The sequence below is a fragment of the Crinia signifera genome, chromosome 11, assembly GCF_055691185.1.
Source record: "Crinia signifera chromosome 11, ASM5569118v1, whole genome shotgun sequence".
Classification (NCBI taxonomy): Eukaryota; Metazoa; Chordata; class Amphibia; order Anura; family Myobatrachidae; genus Crinia; species Crinia signifera.
Window position 1 is genome coordinate 3,209,816 of NC_139227.1, and position 14,584 is coordinate 3,224,399.

General features: G+C 47.0%; 1 long non-coding RNA gene across 1 annotated transcript; it reads right to left on the reverse strand.

Moving 5' to 3' along the window:
- Positions 1–6,607: 6,607 nt before the first annotated feature.
- Positions 6,608–11,094, reverse strand: LOC146046001 (uncharacterized). Its single transcript, XR_014465715.1, has 3 exons — positions 11,014–11,094; positions 9,162–9,367; positions 6,608–7,187 (listed from the first exon to the last, which is right to left on the reverse strand). It is a non-coding gene; the product is annotated as an uncharacterized LOC146046001 (long non-coding RNA).
- Between the last annotated feature and the right edge of the window lie 3,490 nt (positions 11,095–14,584).

Here is a 14,584-nt window from a genome sequence, read left to right on the forward strand (position 1 = left end):
AAAATGTAACTCTTTGGTGTGAAGGCCAGGGTCATGTTTGGAAGAAACCAGGCACCGCTCATTACCAGGACAATACCATCCCTACAGTGAATTCTGGTGGTGGAGGCCGCCGCCTCCTCTAGCATTCTCAAAAACTGTCTGCATTATGGGGGCAGCCATTTTCTGAGTGTCACTTTTTATATGCTGCAGGAGCCGGGAGAGCCGGGACCCGACAGAAGCGCCGGCGGCAGGAGGTACCGGCTGCATGGGAAAGGGGGAGGGGGTGTTGTTAACCCTAGGGGTTGGAGGAGGGTTTGTTAACCCTAAAGGGGGGTTGTTATGTTGGCCGGGTGGCGGACAGTATTTCAGGGCTCGCTAAGCAGCGAACGACCCATGCTTAGCGAGCCTTGCTAAATCAAGTCCTGTATTTGCAATAATTTTGTCACATTTGAAAATACTGGTTAATAGCATTGAAATCAACAGGTCTTATTTACCACTCTTGTATCTTTGTATTTAATTTTACCTTATTTTCTATTTTTTATTTATTTCTTATTTTGTCTAGAATCTATTTTTGTATTTTTATATTATTCATTGAGCAATTTTTAATTTATATGTACTCTCTCGGCAGAGTATTACAATACAATATTGAAGATATAATTAAAGAGCTCCTCAAAAAAAGACATGTCGAGGCTCCAACAGACAGATTCACAATGCAGGAGAAGAAATGATACTGTATGTGCACATAGGAAGATATAGTAAGAGGAAGAGGCACTCATGGGGAGGGTGTTCAAGGACATACTTGGGGATGTAGGGGGCAGAGGCACTCATGGGAATGACTTTCCTATATTACTGATGACTTGTGGAAGCAGATGAAGGATAAGCATTAAAGAGAGATGGGAACAGGGGTAAAAGTGAAGGATTAGCTTATTGTTTCCTGTAGTCTGAAACTTTCCATGAGACCAAAGATACTACAGTGCCAGTCTTGTCCATTGCGTGCACTGTAGAGCACTACCATTCTTCTCTTACTGAAGTTGTCATTGTTACTAAAGTCAGCACTGCACAGATCCTTTGTCATATGTTCCATATAAACATTCCTCGACAAATGCTCTAAAAAAGGTGAATACTGCATCACAATCCAGATTAGCTGAATGAACAGAAAGGCAGCAGACATATGCTATGCTTAGTAGGGACTTTACTATTATGTATACCCCTACTAAGCGACTCTAAGCGACTGATAAAAAACACTCTAAGATGACATCAGGTGCACTTTCCAGGATTAAAAAGGGAAAGGGAGTAGCGCTAAAAACACCATGAAGAATTAAAAGGGCATATAATAAAAATAATAATAATAATAATACATAGAAATTTACAAATAAAAACTCATGGCCTTTGGCAACAATATCAAATTCACTTATGCTCAAAAATGATCTGCTCTAAGTATCGCCAATATTAAGGATCCACAGGTAGTGTCGGTACTTATGAGTTATCCGGGCGCCCGATTTTTTGATTGTATGCCTTAAGTTAAGGCATACAATCAGATGCGATGCGATGCGATATCGCATCGCATCGCATCGCATGCGACCATCGGATGCGATGACCCGATTTTTCCATAGGAATCAATGTTAAAATGGACAGAGTCCATTTTAACATGGAATTCAATGGGAAAAAGGGGTCCTCTTCATACCCCTACTATCCAAGTGGGCATGGAGTTGGATATAAACCTGTGGCGAGCGTAGCGAGCCACCGAGCCCGAAGCGTGGCGAGCGAAGCGAGCCCCGCGAGGGGACGGTATTCTATGTCCCCTCGCGGGGCTCGCTACGCTCGCCACGCTTCGGGCTCGGTGGCTCGCTACGCTCGCCACAGGTTTATATCCAACTCCATGCCCACTTGGATAGTAGGGGTATGAAAAGGACCCCTTTTTCCCATTGAATTCCATGTTAAAATGGACTCTGTCCATTTTAACATTGATTCCTATGGAAAAATCGGGTCATCGCATCGCATCGCATCCGATGGTCGCATGCGATGCGATGTGCCCGATCCGACCCGATTTAGAAATCGGGCGCCCGGATAACTCATAAGTACCGTAGTGTCTAATAAATGAATTCCCTGTAGAATGGTATATTATAGTTACCACAAGTTTGACCACTGCAGGAATTCCTCCAATTCAGAATGCAAAGCAGAAGTATCTTCAATTATGGTGGTGTGACGAGAAAGACACAGGTCGATGTGGAAAGAGCCAATGTGCCGGATGGTCCGGATCCAATTTAAAGCACAGTAGTGAGCTTGCTGGGATGCCGGTATAATGTTCAGGCTCTCAGTTGCTAACGCGTTTCACTGTAACCAGGTACAGCATTGCCAAAGGTGCCATGTGCTTCATGTGTTTTTATATGTATTATTAAATCATCTTTCAATTCTTCATTGGTGTTCTCAGTGCTACTTCCTTACCCTTATTTTTAGTTTCTCAGGGATTTACTCCCTATTTTTTAGTAGCTGCTTGACGAACCACCGCTTTTCAGCACCTGGAACCTGACAAAGTGTGACATATTAAACGGCACTGAAACATTTCACCCCTGATGCACCCTTGAAGTGTGTTTTATTAGTCAATCCGGACAGAATACTGAGAGCAGGATCCTGAAGGTAAGTGGTCAGAGTTAGATACTAAGGCAGTGGTTCCCAACCTCGGTCATCAAGTTCCCGTATTAGCTCAGGTTTTCCAAGTCACCCAATCTGAGCACTGTTTATGATCAATTATCCCATTTTACAAATCCACAAGTGACAAGGGAAACATGAACTGTTGGGGGTACAGGGGTTGGGAACCACTGCACTAGAGGGAGGATTAGGGTTGACTACTCTAAAAATCGTATGTCTCCATACTTGCCTACATTGGAGCACGAAGATAGCCAGGGCAGGGGGTGGGGCCAGGTGGTACATCACTTAGTCCTGACCCCCAAACGTGATTCATTGGTAGGGGCTGGAGCTAAATTATAAAAATTTGCATCTTTTAGCTGTGTCTTCTTCAGTCAGTTCTGGGATTCATTCGCAACAGTGTTCGCTCTCATCTACCCTGGAAGTCTCTCCACCATCAAAAATGTTAACCTGTTTTTTTCTCGGGTGCAAAGATCACATGTTTGACGTAATCTCTAGCATTGATGATGCCGATACATTTTGTTATTGCTCAGATTTAACTTGACGTATTGAGATGAAACAAAGTGCAGGTTATTTCTAGGAGTTTTCACTGCAAGATAACGCAGTCGTCATGAGTAGGTTTTGTGCCAACGTGAAACAAACAAACACAACATACTTATATTAGTACACGTAAGCCCGCTCGAAGCAAATGTCTGGAAAGCTTGTCTGCTACCTTGTGATTGCCTCTGTGTTTGTGCATGTGTGAGAGAGATGTAGTTTCACTCGCTGCCAACAGATGGCAGTGTTTCGGAGACACACAAACACTATAGATATACTGTATATAGGTGATTGCTATACTGTGTATATGTATTATTCAAAGCATTTTTTCATTTATTTATTTTTAGCATTGATCTCCATCTGTTTTTACCCTTCAATAAATAGACCCCTATTTTACTTTTACCACTTGAACAATTATAATTAAACAATTTATATTTCTTGGCATGTTCAAGTCTGAGAAAAATGCGTGGTCAAAAGGTCAACATACAAAAAGGTAGACATATGGAAAGTTTGACATGATTTTTTGTGTCAATGTCGACAACTGTTGACATGGACCCCAATTTAGTTATCGCGTGCCCTTGCATAGCTCACTATGCTCGTCTGGCTTATGTCTTTTAATGTCGTCATTTTATCCTTTTGATAATTTGACCCTGTCGACCTTTTGCATGTCGACATTTTGGGGTATACCTATTGACAGTCTATCTAGTCCCCGTAGATCTATTAACCAGACCCAACAGAAATCTAGTCACAAATGCAATTTCAGTGGATTTGTGAAAATATGGTAAACATGCTGCAACTGAGGAACCACCGGCGACATCTATAATGTGCCGCATGTGTACAAAGGAACACTAATGGCAGCATATCGGTCGCACCATCGATCATCTGAACTGTGGTTGCTCAGAATGTCAAACAAAATCTAGCCGCCAGAGCCATTGTAACTGCGCTCCCAAAGCGGTCTGCATACAGCTATACCTCCCCTGATGCCTTCCAAATGCTCAGTCATTTCTCACTGCAGCCACCATCAGTAATCAAAGGTTGTGTGTGCACAGTGCGCATGTGCAGTCCAAAATATCACTCACACGCACAAACATCAGCATTGCCTCCACCGATGAACCAGGTCCAGATTATTTGCAGTAAGTAATGATTCATTAAAAATGTATGTAACCAGGTTGTGAGCTGTGGTCTGTCCCTACATCAGCCCTCAGCACCTGCCGGCACAGACAGACTTTTCTTAACACAAAGAGACTTGTATCTGTTCTCCCAAATGTTACGTCTGGAGCATCTTAAGGTAACATTAGGTTAATTTGCGAGGGGAGGTGGAATTCTTATCCTGTCGGGCAGCCAGTGAGAGCTGTAATAGAAGAGAGCTGTCTCCTGGCAGGTAACCAGTGAGAGCTGTAATAGGAGAGAGCTGTCTCCTGGCAGGAAACCAGTGAGAGCTGTAATAGGAGAGAGCTGTCTCCTAGCAGGTAACCAGTGAGAGCTGTAATAGGAGAGAGCTGTCTCCTGGCAGGAAACCAGTGAGAGCTGTAATAGGAGAGAGCTGTCTCCTAGCAGGTAACCAGTGAGAGCTGTAATAGGAGAGAGCTGCCTCCTGGCAGGAAACCAGTGAGAGCTGTAATAGGAGAGAGCTGCCCCCCCGGCAGGTAACCAGTGAGAGCTGTAATAGGAGAGAGCTGCCCCCTGGCAGGCAACCAGTGAGAGCTGTAATCGGAGAGAGCTGTCTCCTGGCAGGTAACCTGTGAGAGCTGTAATAGGAGAGAGCTGCCTCCTGGCAGGTAACCAGTGAGAGCTGTAATAGGAGAGAGCTGCCTCCTGGCAGGAAACCAGTGAGAGCTGTAATAGGAGAGAGCTGCCTCCTGGCAGGAAACCAGTGAGAGCTGTAATAGAATAGAGCTGCCCCCCGGCAGGTAACCAGTGAGAGCTGTAATAGGAGAGAGCTGCCTCCTGGCAGGCAACCAGTGAGAGCTGTAATCGGAGAGAGCTGCCTCCTGGCAGGCAACCAGTGAGAGCTGTAATCGGAGAGAGCTGCCTCCTGGCAGGCAACCAGTGAGAGCTGTAATCGGAGAGAGCTGCCTCCTGGCAGGCAACCAGTGAGAGCTGTAATCGGAGAGAGCTGCCTCCTGGCAGGCAACCAGTGAGAGCTGTAATCGGAGAGAGCTGCCTCCTGGCAGGTAACCAGTGAGAGCTGTAATAGGAGAGAGCTGCCTCCTGGCAGGTAACCAGTGAGAGCTGTAATAGGAGAAAGCTGCCTCCTGGCAGGTAACCAGTGAGAGCTGTAATAGGAGAAAGCTGCCTCCTGGCAGGAAACCAGTGAGAGCTGTAATAGGAGAGAGCTGCCTCCTGGCAGGAAACCAGTGAGAGCTGTAATAGGAGAGAGCTGCCCCCTGGCAGGTAACCAGTGAGAGCTGTAATCGGAGAGAGCTGCCTCCTGGCAGGTAACCAGTGAGAGCTGTAATCGGAGAGAGCTGCCTCCTGGCAGGCAACCAGTGAGAGCTGTAATCGGAGAGAGCTGCCTCCTGGCAGGCAACCAGTGAGAGCTGTAATCGGAGAGAGCTGCCTCCTGGCAGGTAACCTGTGAGAGCTGTAATAGGAGAGAGCTGCCTCCTGGCAGGTAAGCAGTGAGAGCTGTAATAGGAGAAAGCTGCCTCCTGGCAGGTAACCAGTGAGAGCTATGATGGGAAGGAGGCAGCGAACTATGGCCCTTATTCAAATCTGATCGTAGTACTAATTTGTTCTCAGAATGGGCAAAACCATGTGCACTACAGGTGGGGCAGATGTAACATGTGCAGAGAGAGTTAGATTTGTGTGGGGTGTGTTGAAACCAAAATCTAAATTGCAGTGTAAAAATAAGGCAGCTAGTATTTACCCTGCACATAAACAAAATAACTCACACAAATCTAAAGCTGGGTACACATATGTACAATCGTCGGGCCGTTCTTCCGTTCTGCGGACGAACGGCCGTTCGATTGTATGTATGTGTACGCAGTCCCGATCCCTTCGTTGCGATCGATAAATGGCCAAAAACGCTCTTGGCCGTCCACGGTCGGTCGGTCGAAGGTTCTTTGCTGCTTAATATTCTTCCGACAGGACGGCTCCATATCGAAAGAAAAGTGACATGTGTACGCACGTTCGATCGATATGCAGCCCGTTCCTGCGATCATTCCTCCCAAAAGCAGCACGCCCATGTGGGTGTTGACTAGCTGCGTCATCCCTCCATCAGCGCAGCATGTAAACAACAGGAAGTCTTCTCCCCCGTACTTTCCGCGCCATGCTGTTAAAGAATATTCGTTGTGTGTGCATTCCTTTTGAAATAAATAATCGTTGTGTGTGCATTCCTGACAGATATAGTTATAGAAGATAGATAGATAGATAGATAGATAGATAGATATGTGATGTTCATTGTTCTGCATAAACACTTATCATTTATTAAGAAATACTGACAAAAAATACTGTGAACACTTTGTTTATTTGAGGTAAAACGGTGGTCGGACCTGAACAGAGTGTCACATACAGGTGCTTGCCATGACATAAGTGCCACGTGAAGGTGTAGCAGGAACGCCCACCCACCCAAAAAACATCAAACACATTGGAACATGGTGGTGTATGTAGTGGAAAGCGGTCCCACGGCAGCAACGCATCACATGGGAACATCCCGGCCTGCTCACATGGGATGCATTGCTGCCGTGAGACTGCTTGCCATGACATGCACCATTTAAAGGTGCATGCTGCTGGCCTCCAAATAACCAAGAAGGAGAAAAAATGTTAAATAAAGTACACAAACTATTTTTTGACTTTATAATGCAAACCGTTATAAATTTTTTCATATAAAGAGTGTACTACTGCTACGCCTTTTTGGATTTTTGAAATTTTTTGGGCTACTGTATGGACTTTTCCGCTTAGTTCTTGTAGACATTTATGGACTTGTGTCATGTTTTCTTGCATTGTGCTTTCGTCGCTGGACGTGTCAGGTGATGGTGTGTTCTTCTCCCCCTCTGCACTGACATCTGAAATCTCGATGATATCTATAATAAGTACAGATAAAGAATGTACTTTTTGGTATGCTCTTTTAATCCAGCCCATTATGATAATGTTGTGTTCATTTTTATCGTGTGAATAGCCAGAACGGGAGAGTGTGTACGGTGGTACAATCTTTTTCTTGCGATTGTTTGGACGGGAGTACATCGGACGTCGCAAGTAAAATTGTACATATGTGTACGCGTAGATCGGTCGTATGTTTTGGACGGCCGAACGTGTATTCGGTCGATCGAACGGTCGCAAGAAAAATGAAATTGTACATATGTGTACCCAACTCTCTCTGCACATGTTACATCTGCCCCACCTGCAGTGCACATGGTTTTGCCCATTCTGAGAACAAATTTGCACTGCGATCAAAACTGAATAATGGCCCATGTCCCGTTAGGCAGCCAATGACAGCTGTGAGTGGAAGAAGCAGGGGGTTATGTCAGACAGCGGTACTTATATGTTTGTTGGGCGCCCACTAAGCTATTTGCTCAGTTTTACGCGTCCGCTTGCCACACTTCGGGCTCGGTGGCTCGCTGCGCTCGCCACACTATATAAATTCAACTCCCTGCCGACATGGATAGTGGGGGTATGAACGTACTAACTATAGTGGGCGCCCAACTAACATATCAGTACCCAGACAGCCAGTGACAAATGTGTGGGGAGTTGGCAGGTAGCTTTGTTCTGGCAAGCAACCAGTGAGAGTGGAGTGGGAAGGGTTTGGCCTACACAGATATTAGACCAGTTATATAATAAGATAGAAAAATGTGTCAAATTACAATCAACTATTATTGTGGGGAGTGGTTACTATATTGTGTATATTTAAGCTTACAATTGTATAACAGAATTTAGGAGAAACTTTGGTACTTGTTTCCTAGAAGGGCGCCCATAGCGGGCATCGCATGTACATCGCATGCCATTATAATGGCATGCGATGCGACCGATGCGATGGCCGCGATTTTACATAGAAATGCATGGTAAAATGTAAATCGCGTCAGTCGCATCGCATGCGGCCAAAAAATCGCATGCGATGCGACCGACGTGATTACCGATTTTACATAGGGAACAATGTTAAATGGCCCACAGACCCCAAATAGCCACCCTGAAGTGTGAAATGGCCCCCCCAATTGTTAACGCCACCCCACGATCAACGTCAACCCGAAGCGTGGTGAGCGGCGGCGGTACGCGTCCTCCGACCTTTTCATACCCCCACTATCCACGTCGGCGTGGAGTTGAGAATAGAAAGTGTGCCGAGTGCAGCGAGCCACCGAGCCCGAAGCGTGGCGAGCCCTGCAAGGGGACGCGTAATACGAGCCCGAAGCGTGGCGAGCGGACACGGAATACATGTTAAGTAATCCGTGTTCCCTCGCGGGGCTCGCTGCGCTCTCCACGCTTCGGGAGCGTGTTCCGCGTCCCCTCGCGGTGCTCGCCACGCTTCAGGCTCGATGGCTCGCTGCGCTCGCCACACTTTCTATTCTCAACTCCACGCCGACGTGGATAGTGGGGGTATGAAAAGGTCAGAGGACGCGTACTGCCGCCCCTCGCGGGCTCGCTGCGCTTCGGGTTGACGTTGATCGTGGGGTGGCGTTAACAATTGGGGGGGCCATTTCACACTTCAGGGTGGCTATCATTTAACATTGTTCGCTATGTGAAATCAGGGGTCAAATGGGCCATTTAACATTGTTCCCTATGTAAAATCGCGGTATCGCGTCGGTCGAATCGCATGCGATTTTTTTGGCCGCATGCGATGCGACCGACGCAATTTTTTTCCTTGCAATCGTGGGCGCCCTTCTAGGAAACAAGTATTGGAACTTTTTATTTGAACTTTTTTTTATTACATTTACAAAGATTAGGAATGCCAATCCTGGGGTTTTTTTCAATCCCAGGAATTGGGATTGAAAAATGCTCAATCCTGGGATTCTCGGGATCCTGGAATTGGCATCCCTAAAAGAAACGCACCCCTGTGCCCCACTTACTTTACTGAAACTGTGAAGGGGGGTAGGCGGCAGTGGTGCAGAGGCAGGTGGCGGGTATGACGCTGGAGGTGCTTAGGTCACTGCATGCGGTGAGAGGGTTCCGGTGCTGGAGGTGCAGTCCTGTGGCCTGCGCAGCATGACCTATGACCGAGTCACGCTGTGCAGACCGCACACCGGGTCGGGAGCATCCTGTTGCTTGCCGGCTGCTGAAAGAAAGTCGCCGAGCATCAGAGAAGCAGTGGTGGGATGGATTCAGATTTTAAAAATTCCATTTAAATCAGAGGGCAGCCACTGACTGGCTGAGAAAGCCATCTGTCTTGGCTCACAGCGGAGGAGGAGACGGGCTCATTTTTAACTGTTCTCTCTGGGATCTGAACGAGTAGAAACTGACCCTGTGTCTGTGGCGCTTTCACACCACAGATTAACCTGGGTTAACACGGCAATAACCTGAGTTGATTTGTCAATCTGAAAGGGTTATATGTGTGTTGTGCTGAAAGCATGAGTTCTCTGCCAGGAGGGAGGGGGGAGGTGCGGCGGACCAGGGCCCCTTCATCAGGCCTGGGCCTTGGTAATTAAAACCCGCAATCCCTCCTCTCGGGGGCCATGAACACATCTCTCTCTCTCTATTTGTATAGGGGCAGCGATCATAGAATCCATCAGGAGGGGCCTTCTTACCCAAGATGCCACTGCTGTGTGTACCGTGTCCATCTCCAGAGCACAGATACCATTCAGACATGTATTCATTGTAACATGCATTTATCTCTCGTACTCTCAATTCCATATGTTTTAAGCTTCTCACAAAAACTACCGTAATCTCTTGCAGACAGAGAAGCCTCTGATTCTGATCTCTCATGTGGAGTAAGGAAGCTTATGTGCTTAAGAGGCAATTTGCAGTGTTTCTGATCGTCCTGAATGTTTGGGTGAGGTTCATATTTCTCATCCACCTGGAATGTGAAGCGTCAGTCCTGCCATCACACTCTCATACACACAGAAATAATTATACAAATGTAATTGCTGCTTGAAATACCTTACACATGTCTCAGGGAGAATGTATTTTGCAACTATAATCTGCAGACTTCCATGTTAAAATATTCCCGATTTTAAAAACAGTATCAGGTTTCTATCTTCCGTATACATTCATTATACACTAGTCTTTCTGTCAGTTGTCTGTGGATATTATTGTTGTAATTCATCAGGGGTGTAACTATGGGGAGTGCTATATGTATGGGGTGCAGAGGTTTCGGTAGCTTGCCTTTGGGTCCTGCTTCTCTTATACCCCTTTTACACCAGAACCGCGACCCGGATTATTGCCGCTCCAGTCCGGGCCGGGGCTTGGTGTAAAAGGGGAAAAAAAATAACCCGGGTCCTGTTACCAGGTGTCCGACCCGGCAAATGTTCAGGGTCGGACACAGGGCTTCCCCGGAGTCAGGGGCTGCTGTGTAAATGGGTAACCAGGGTCATCGGACCCGTCCCTGGGTCCGATGACCCTGGTTACCCATTTCCTCCAATCTGGGAGCCCCAACCTCCGGACCGCAGCTCCCTGAGGTCAGTCCGGAGGTTGGGCGGGGGCTGCGTACAGTATCCGCTGCTGTCTGAGGTACTATGAAGACAGCAGCAGAGATGAATGGATGCCTGTGTGCGGCCTCCATTCACCTCATGGACGAAGGCTGGCGGCAGCCCAGCAGCTTACCTCAGTGCTGGGCTTGCGGGGTGACGGTCGCCGGCTCAGGGCCTGAATTCACCGGCGTCACCCACCCGGCATAATGCTGGGGGACGCCGGTGTACAAGGGAACAACTGTCAGGTGCGACCCGGCAGCTTTGGTGTAAAAGTGGTATTAGACCCAGTTAATACCTCAAATCAGTCCGTGCTGAATGATCCAGTGCAGGCAGCATCCCAGAAGTATGCCAGTTATTATATTCTATACTGGATCACTGTAATAGAAATATACATAAGTAACAAAAAGTGCAAATAATTAGATTACTTTCACCACAGGAGATGATAAAGTTGCATCCTGGCTGTCCCTACGGGGAGGGGGCACGCGGGTGGGAGATGTGAAGCGCGTGATGTCATTCCCATCAGTAATTGGGGCTATGACCAAATTATTTAGAGCAAATCATGTCAAAATAATGACTCAAAAGATGCAGACTCTGGTCTTGGCATAGTAGAAAATGGGGCAACATGCTCCTGTTGTGTAGAATGGAAGGACCCCATCGCTGCCTGTGTGCGGTATCCCAAATGACTGCAGGTTTTACATCTTGGAGCACCGTTAAACAGACCATTGGTGCACCACCATAGCCCCCCCCCCCCCCCTTGCACTTTCTCCATCTGAATGTGGTCTTTTGTGTGAGAGGCTGTGTCTTAGGACACAGGTACTTTCAGCAGTGACATGCCCTTGTTGATTTAGAACCTTATCAATAGATTGATCTGGGTTAATCTCAGTAAAGCATATCACATTTTGCAGAATGTGAGGCAGCCATATTGTTGCAGCCCTATGTGCTCAGTTCCTGTCTCATTAGAGCTTACAGACTGAATTCCCTCCTGCACACATGGCAGTACGGACGGTGTAATGGTTAGCATTACTGCCTCACAGCACTGAGGTCATGGGTTCTATCCCCACCATGTGTTATATATACGGGGCAGTATGGATGGTGTAATGGTTAGCATTACTGCCTCACAGCACTGAGGTCATGGGTTCTATCCCCACCATGTGTTATATATACAGGGCAGTACGGACGGTGTAATGGTTATATTACTGCCTCACAGCACTGAGGTCATGGGTTCTATCCCCACCATGTGTTATATATACGGGGCAGTACGGACGGTGTAATGGTTAGCATTACTGCCTCACAGCACTGAGGTCATGGGTTCTATCCCCACCATGTGTTATATATACGGGGCAGTACGGACGGTGTAATGGTTAGCATTACTGCCTCACAGCACTGAGGTCATGGGTTCTATCCCCACCATGTGTTATATATACGGGGCAGTACGGACGGTGTAATGGTTATATTACTGCCTCACAGCACTGAGGTCATGGGTTCTATCCCCACCATGTGTTATATATACGGGGTAGTACGGATGGTGTAATGGTTACATTACTGCCTCACAGCACTGAGGTCATGGGTTCTATTCCCACCATGTGTTATATATACGGGGCAGTACGGATGGTGTAATGGTTACATTACTGCCTCACAGCACTGAGGTCATGGGTTCTATCCCCACCATGTGTTATATATACGGGGCAGTACGGATGGTGTAATGGTTACATTACTGCCTCACAGCACTGAGGACATGGGTTCTATTCCCACCATGTGTTATATATACGGGGCAGTACGGATGGTGTAATGGTTACATTACTGCCTCACAGCACTGAGGTCATGGGTTCTATTCCCACCATGTGTTATATATACGGGGCAGTACGGATGGTGTAATGGTTAGCATTACTGCCTCACAGCACTGAGGTCATGGGTTCTATCCCCACCATGTGTTATATATACAGGGCAGTACGGACGGTGTAATGGTTATATTACTGCCTCACAGCACTGAGGTCATGGGTTCTATCCCCACCATGTGTTATATATACGGGGCAGTACAGACGGTGTAATGGTTAGCATTACTGCATCACAGCACTGAGGTCATGGGTTCTATCCCCACCATGTGTTATATATACGGGGCAGTACGGACGGTGTAATGGTTATATTACTGCCTCACAGCACTGAGGTCATGGGTTCTATCCCCACCATGTGTTATATATACGGGGTAGTACGGACGGTGTAATGGTTACATTACTGCCTCACAGCACTGAGGTCATGGGTTCTATCCCCACCATGTGTTATATATACGGGGCAGTACGGATGGTGTAATGGTTACATTACTGCCTCACAGCACTGAGGTCATGGGTTCTATCCCCACCATGTGTTATATATACGGGGCAGTACGGATGGTGTAATGGTTACATTACTGCCTCACAGCACTGAGGACATGGGTTCTATTCCCACCATGTGTTATATATACGGGGCAGTACGGATGGTGTAATGGTTACATTACTGCCTCACAGCACTGAGGTCATGGGTTCTATTCCCACCATGTGTTATATATACGGGGCAGTACGGATGGTGTAATGGTTACATTACTGCCTCACAGCACTGAGGTCATGGGTTCTATCCCCACCATGTGTTATATATACGGGGCAGTACGGATGGTGTAATGGTTACATTACTGCCTCACAGCACTGAGGACATGGGTTCTATCCCCACCATGTGTTATATATACAGGGCAGTACGGATGGTGTTATGGTTATAGCATTACTGCCTCACAGCACTGAGGTCATGGGTTCTATCCCCACCATGTGTTATATATACAGGGCAGTACGGACGGTGTAATGGTTATATTACTGCCTCACAGCACTGAGGTCATGGGTTCTATCCCCACCATGTGTTATATATACGGGGCAGTACGGACGGTGTAATGGTTAGCATTACTGCCTCACAGCACTGAGGTCATGGGTTCTATCCCCACCATGTGTTATATATACGGGGCAGTACGGACGGTGTAATGGTTATATTACTGCCTCACAGCACTGAGGTCATGGGTTCTATCCCCACCATGTGTTATATATACGGGGTAGTACGGATGGTGTAATGGTTACATTACTGCCTCACAGCACTGAGGTCATGGGTTCTATTCCCACCATGTGTTATATATACGGGGCAGTACGGATGGTGTAATGGTTACATTACTGCCTCACAGCACTGAGGTCATGGGTTCTATCCCCACCATGTGTTATATATACGGGGCAGTACGGATGGTGTAATGGTTACATTACTGCCTCACAGCACTGAGGACATGGGTTCTATTCCCACCATGTGTTATATATACGGGGCAGTACGGATGGTGTAATGGTTACATTACTGCCTCACAGCACTGAGGTCATGGGTTCTATTCCCACCATGTGTTATATATACGGGGCAGTACGGATGGTGTAATGGTTAGCATTACTGCCTCACAGCACTGAGGTCATGGGTTCTATCCCCACCATGTGTTATATATACAGGGCAGTACGGACGGTGTAATGGTTATATTACTGCCTCACAGCACTGAGGTCATGGGTTCTATCCCCACCATGTGTTATATATACGGGGCAGTACAGACGGTGTAATGGTTAGCATTACTGCATCACAGCACTGAGGTCATGGGTTCTATCCCCACCATGTGTTATATATACGGGGCAGTACGGACGGTGTAATGGTTATATTACTGCCTCACAGCACTGAGGTCATGGGTTCTATCCCCACCATGTGTTATATATACGGGGTAGTACGGACGGTGTAATGGTTACATTACTGCCTCACAGCACTGAGGTCATGGGTTCTATCCCCACCATGTGTTATATATACGGGGCAGTACGGATGGTGTAATGGTT